Source organism: Humulus lupulus, chromosome 8 (genome assembly GCF_963169125.1).
Source record: "Humulus lupulus chromosome 8, drHumLupu1.1, whole genome shotgun sequence".
In the NCBI taxonomy this organism is placed as follows: domain Eukaryota; kingdom Viridiplantae; phylum Streptophyta; class Magnoliopsida; order Rosales; family Cannabaceae; genus Humulus; species Humulus lupulus.
This window is the reverse complement of record NC_084800.1, coordinates 89,733,767-89,741,310: the sequence shown is the minus strand read 5'-3', so window position 1 is coordinate 89,741,310 and position 7,544 is coordinate 89,733,767.

The following is a 7,544-nucleotide window of genomic DNA, read 5'->3' as shown; positions in this document are numbered from 1 at the left end:
GAGTTGTATTTTTCACTGTTCTATTCTTCTTCTCTTCTTCTTTTTGTTTATTTGTACTTTCAGTTATAGAGTTGTAACCTTATTTAATCAATCTATATTTATTTGTAATATATTGCCTAGAGTTGTAATATTCTTACCTATTTCCATTGAGACAAATACATATTTTTCCTTACAAATACTATTTCTAGGACCAATTATATCAATCAAACCTTATGTTATAATTAATATTTCTAAATTATAGGTTAAACTTATAAAATCCATTACTATTTCCATGAGTTTCCAAATATATCCCAGCTTGAACCAATATACACTAAAACTAAAATACTTCAAGCTAATACTACTACTACTACTATGTAGCTAAGTAAAATTCCAAGACGCTACACTTTCGGTTTCCATTGCATGAAATGTGGGCAAGAGTTGAATCATTCCAGGTTTAAAGTCTAACCTGAGCATATTAGGAGGGAATATAATGCATGAAGGTGTGGAAGTACGAGTAGGATGGAGGTAGTCATTGAGAGTTCTTAGTTAGATTTCATCATTGTGAGCCATTGCGAATGAATTATTATCAACTAAGGTTTGTGGAGAAGCAAGAATGGTGGAAGGAGTTCCAAAAGGAGTGGTGGATGAACTGGAAGAAGTTTCATGATGATTCATCCACTCTCGGAAATGAAAATTTATTTTATGTTTTTTTTTTGTTTATTAAACTTGTTCCCAGGTAGATTTGGAGGTTTTAGGGTGATCTCCAACGCCTTATTAGAATTACCCGAGGTTACTGAGTAAATATGGTGGATCACAAGTTAAACAATTTCGACCAAATAACCTTTAAGCATAGTAAAATTGCTTATTTTGACAGTTGAAGCTTGGTTTTCTAATAGTAATGAGTTCAAAAATGTAATAGTGCAAAGGTGTATGCTCGAAATGTTCCCAAGCCGATTGGGTTGCCAAGGTACTGCTTTAGACCCACACTTGCCTAGACAAAATTCCTCGAGGTTCCCAGGTAAGTGTAGGGGGTAGCGCTACCACAAACCTTATTTAACAACCAATCTTTCTAGACATAACAATATCGGTTTTTACCATTTGTAATATTACACAATTGTTCTCACTACTAAGTTTTTTATGATTTAAATTTTATGAACAATTTTATGCTTTTTTTTCAAGGAATAACTAAATTCTAAGGAAGACTAAGGCAAAGAGAATGAAAGGTCTAAACTAAGAAACCTAAAGCAACAAAATAGTCAACACAAAAATAAAGAAAATAGAAATGAAGTGAAGATAAAATAACAAGCTTAATCTTTTACTTTTTACAAATATTTATTAAACTAAAAAATAAAATTTAAAAAAAAAGAAATTAAGAAAGAGAAATGAAATTAGAGTTAACTAAAAAGAAAAAATATAGTTTTATATAATTTTTTTAACCAAAAAGAAAGAAAATATATTTTTTTATTTTTTTATTACGACCCTCAAAACATACAAGACCAGAACATGCGAAAATTTAAAACTTTTTACTTTTAACTCATTGTACCAAAAATCCATATAAAAAAACTTTTAAAAGATCGTGTGCGCACACTTTTAGTTTTAGCAAACAGAATTACAACTACTCTTTTACAGAGTTAAAGCAAAACAAATGTCATAAAAGAAATAACAAGCTCCCAACGTTTCTTTTCAAAATGGTGTTTCATCAAAACCTCCCTAAGTTGGGCTACATGTACATATCCACAAGCAGACTACGGCGCTCACTGCTCCACTTTGCTTTTGCACTTACCTACAACATGAAACAACTAGGTAAGTGAAAACACTTAGTAAGAATAGCCTTGCACACAAATATACTAAACCCAGTAACGGATTGCCGTAAGGTAGTTACCACTATCGGTCATAGGGTATTGGATAAATTCCAACCTTATCATACAATTCTTAGTAATAGTCCTAACAGCAAAATCAAGCATATTGGTTGTGCCCAACAACCAATGTTCATACATATCAAACAACCCACATTCAGAAATTTCCCAGACATTCAAGATATATAACCATATTCAAAATAAATACTCTGGTTATTTCTAACAACCAAGTTCACTCATATCACAATAACCTGCACTCAGAATATTCAATTATATTTAGCACACATCACGACTAAGCAATTAAATTATCAACAAGGGATCCAGACCACAATCTGGTTCCAGTATTTATGTCCTAACTCCAACCCGGACTATATTACCATTGTCCTGGCTTCAACCCGGACTATATATATAACGACCCAAAATTCGCTAATGAGGCTTAAGGGCCTTGATTAGTGTGTCGGGATGGCATAATTGGGTTAAATATGGTTTGCATGAATATATTGATTTAAATGCATAATTATATGATTAAAATGTCTGTATGATTATATTGACGTTAATGTGATATAAATATGGTATTTGTGAGAGCCACATTATTATGTGGGTAGGCTTGCAGAGCACGACTCGAGGCGATCCTAGGGCTAGATAGCGGGAAAAGTCACAACGGGGCTTAGCAGTTGACTTTGGATAAGTCAGGGGTATTATAGGTATCAGGTAGTTATTTAGACTATCGGGTTATGAAAATAAATATATGGATATATATTTGAGGTTAGGAAGTCTAGGCGGGAATATTGGGGAATTTTATCGTTTTGCCATCGGGGACGTTTCCGGCACTTCGAGCCTCAGGTTTGACCTAAGTGATAAAGGATAGACTTACAAAGAGATAGAAAGCAGTAGAAAGAAATTAGACCGACCCTTTATTCTCAACCTCATCTCTCTATTCTCTCTCAAGGAAAACACAAGAAATAAACAGAGAAATTTGGAGAATTTGAGCTGGAATTCAGTGGATTGAAGTAGTGATTTAGAGGCTTAGCTCAAGAATCAATCAGGAAACTTAATCAGGACTAAGGTAAGCATTGAATTTCCTTATTTGTGGTTAGAAATTCTGAGTTTTAGCTGGGTATTGAGGTAACTGTGATTTTGATGTTTAAGGGCAGAATTAAGGTGGAAAGCTTGGGAATTAACTTGGATTTCGCTTGGAGAAGTGGTTCAGCAGAAGAGGTAAGTTTCAATTCGTGATTTAGAGGTTTTAATCTGAATTTGTATGGCTGGTTTTAGTGTTTGAAGTTCTTGAGTTTCAGAAATTGAAAATGGGATTCTAGTAGGTTTTTGGACTGGATTTCTGTTGGGATGTGTTGTTAGAATCATGATAAAAGTGTTGTGATTAAAGGATTTTGAATTGGGGAGCTTTGGCATGGCTTTGGATGAGGTTTAGATGTTGGAAATGGTGGGTTTTCTGGGCATGAAGGGAAGGGCCGAGACTCTGTTCTAGAGCACTGCGGCCCTAGGATGAAGATGAGCCAGGAGGGCTCGGCCAAGGGTGAGCGCCGCGGCGCCCAAAGCAAGGGTCGCAGCGCATGTCTTCTTTCAGGCATGTCCTTGGTTCTGTTTTGAGGTCAGGGTCGTGCCTAGGCTTCAAGGGCCGCAGCCCTTAGATGCACACTTGAACGTTTAGGGTTTTAAAGCACGGGAAACTAGCCTAGAGTGCTCGGGATCGATTTCACCACTGTGCTTGGTGGAATTCGGATTCCCGGAAGTTAGTTTTGTATCCGGAAACCCTTATTTGAATATTAATGGAACCCTAAACCTTGGTTGTGACTAGGTGATAAAAGCTAAGGCTTGGGAACGGATCATGCTTGAGGAGCGTTGCTCGTAATCAGTAACCGCAAAGATCAAAGGTAAGAAAACTGCACTTGGTTGAATATATGTAATGGGACTAAGGGTTCCCTATTGTGTATGCTTGAAAAGATGGTATTATGCCATGCGAGCTAATTAGTGAACCAACGACCTAAGGGTGCCAAGGGTTACACTAGTGCACAGGGCGCGGCTTGGCCACTGGTAGCTGAGGATAGCTTAATATGCATTGAGCTAGGTTTAAGTGGGCCGGAGTTAGTGGGGTAAACAGAGGGTGCGGCCTAAGTTTTCGGCCCTGATTATTGTGTGATATGAATGTTGTAAGTGATTGGCTGCATCCTTGATTCTGTATATATGTGCTGAATGGTTAATGTGAATTATTTGATGAAAGTTCATGCTTGGTGAATTTACTACCTGTTATTATTGTCTGTGTTGCACATCATGTTTTCTTGCTGGGCCTTGGCTCACGGGTGCTACGTGGTGTAGGTAAAGGCAAGGGCAAACTTGATCAGCCTTGATTTGGAGAGCTCTGCGAGCGGAATGTACATGGCCAACTGCTCAGCCGCCACGGTTGAGGTTTAGGCAGGGACGCGTGACCCATAAATTGTTCATTTTGCCTTAGTATGGCTGACAGTCGCCTATATTTTGGGGAGTTTGTAATCCAACCTTAAAACTCTGTTTCTTTTGGGATCCCATGTATGTAACTGCTCAATTATATAAAATGAAACTTTTGAGACCAAAACCTTTTTAACCCTAGCTCATACATGTTTAGTGACACATTTTTGAATTATTGACTTGATTAGCAAGTCTTGCACCTTTATAAGTACACAGTGTAGTGGTCTTCGCTATCCAGGGCGTTACAATATACTTACCATGTCTTGGCTCCAATCCGGACTATATTACCATTATCCTAGCTCCAACCCAGACTATATTACCATTGTCCTGGCTCCAACCCGGACTATATTAAGCTAAGGTTCTGGCTTCAACCCGAACCTACTTACCATTTATCCGTAGAATGCCAAAGCATTGCAAGAGTAGGCATTAAGCATACCCTGGTCTTAATGACCCAAACAAAACTAGTGTAATCTACTACTACAAGCACACACTAGTATATTCATGTTGTAGCCAAGAAAGAGAAATGCTAACTTACTTGGAGTCTTTAGTTCCCAGTTGGATCTTTTAACTCCGCTATCTGTTTTTCCCTTCGAGGTTACTTTAATTAATACAGTATACACGGATTAAACTATGGCATACTCTTATAGCAATAATGTTCTCTTAGAGACTTTATACTATAGCCTCTTATACACCTTACAATGTATAAGGCCTGATTTAGTTTCAGTCTTCACAGTAATGTGATAAAATTAGCCTCACCGCAACACGCTCTAATGTCGTGCATCTTAATATTCATTAACTAGAGAACTCTCTTATCAGATAACTCATATTTTGTTTTTTAGAAAAAGGAGTTCTACTCAACTCCTATCTTAGAAAAATACCAACTTGTCGTCCTCTCACGAAAGTTTACCATTTTATATCATTTACCAAAAATACTGCTTTTTAACCCTTTACAAATAATATGACAATGTTATTTCGTTCTCTTAAAGATTCCATAAAAACCCAACTCTCATTCTTATCATTTTTATCCATAACCTAGGATCTTTATTACGTCATTTTTGAAAAGAAAGACAATTGGACCCCGTGTTTAGAAAATGGTAAAAATGAATTACCAATAACCTTAAGCTTATTTGGGATTGGTTAGATATCCAAAACTTTAGCTATTTTTTAAAACAACTTCATTTTCAATTCTAAACCTAACTTTTTTCACTATTCATTTTAATGTGATAAAAATCCCACTTTTAAGCTCATATTCTATGTTATGTTCGCTAACTACAACCCTTTAAAATCTAGTTCACGTATTATGCGTCCTAATGAAGGGAACTAGGTGAAAGCTCACGTCAAAAATTCAATTTAGGTGAGGAGAACTAACCTCCAAAAACTCATTATTTGTTAAGGTTCGAAATTACTAATTTTCTCCATTTTTAGGGAAATTAGAAAAATTACTACTCTCAAACATTGATATATTTTAATCTAAAATTTTACCAGGACCTTGATATATATCTTAAAAAATTTCTCACCAAGTTTCATAATTTTTGGGATGGCAAAACCCATTAAACCACTTAAAGAAATATGGGCAGTGCCTGCTGCCTAGGAGTTTTTTTCTCAGATTTTTAGGGTTCTTTGAAAAATTATTTCTCTTACACCATAGCCCATTTCTTTCTAAATTTTACCAGGATCTTTAATCATATCTAATTTAGTTTTTCTCAAAATTTCATAATTTTTAGGATACGGGAACCCATTCAACAATGTAAGACAATCTGGGCAAAGTTTGTTGCCTAGAAATTTCATTTTCAGATTATTAGGGCAAACTTTGAAAAATCATTACTCTTTAACCATTTTGCATTTTCCTCTAAAAAAATTATGAGACCCTTATAAATATTTAAAATAATAGTTTACCAAATTTCATGGCTTTTGGATCAGTAAAACATGTTCAATGTTCAAAACAATCTGGGCAGTGCATGCTACCCAGAAATTTTCCAGATTGCATCAAAATGCCAAACAGTTCATAAGTTAGGTTTGAAAACACATTTTTTTTTTCAATTTTCCAAATCCTAAACTCAAGTACTCATCTATAACTATGCAACTATACAAATTATTTCCACAAACAGTGGTAGTAGAGTATGATCTGACCCGTTGGAAGTCAGACTACGAAAACTTGGCAGCATGCATTTTTACACATTCTAGCAAACTAAACACAACTAGCAAAACCCTAGCCACATGCATGCATGCAAATCAACAAATCAACCAAGCTAACCCTCAAGAATAAAATAAACTTCAAAAATCAACAAAACAACCTATACAACCAGATCTACCATCAATAACAAAAGACAACTAAAAAACAAACCAAAAATCTACCTTTGATGGTTCACTACAAGAAAAAAGGTTATTTACGGTGAGATTATTTGCGGCGAATATATATCGCCGCAAATAATAGAATAATGGTTTGTACCACAAATAAAAAAAGTATGAGTTAAGGGTAGTTATTTGCGGCAGTAAATCAACTATTTGGTTTCTGCCACAAATAAAAAAAGTATGAGAAGATCTGAGCTCGAATGCTCGCCTCACAGAGCAGACAGAAAAGCTACGATGATCCTAAGCGGAGAGACATGGAGTTCCAGGTTGGGGACCACGTGTTTCTTCGAGTTTCACCACTACGAGGGGTGAGGAGGTTTGGGAAGAAGTACAAGCTGAGCCCTATATTCATTAGACCTTTTGAGATCCTGGAAAGGATCGGACAAGTGGCTTACAGGTTAGCTTTGCCACCGTCGTTGTTGGGAGTTCATGACGTATTCCATGTTTCTATGCTCCAGAAGTATGTCACAGATACGACACATGTGTTGAAGTATGAAGACTTGGAATTTCAGACAGATTTGTCTTATGAGGAACGACCAGTTCAGATCTTAGACCAGAAGGATAAGGTTCTATGGAATATGACGATTCCTCTGGTTAAGGTATTATGGAGGAATAGTAGGGTCGATGAGGCGACCTGGGAGCTTGAGTTAGTGATGCGGGATCAGTATCCCGAATTATTTAGGTAAATTTCGAGGACAAAATTCTCATTAGGAGGGGATAGTTGTAACGAGGCTTAAGGGCCTTGATTAGTGTGCCAGGAGGGCATAATTGGTTTATGTGTGATTTAAATGGTTAAATGCATGATTATGTGATGAGCATGCTTATATGATTATATGGATATATGAGATGCATGATTATGAGTATTAGTATGCATGTAGGCCCTACTTATCT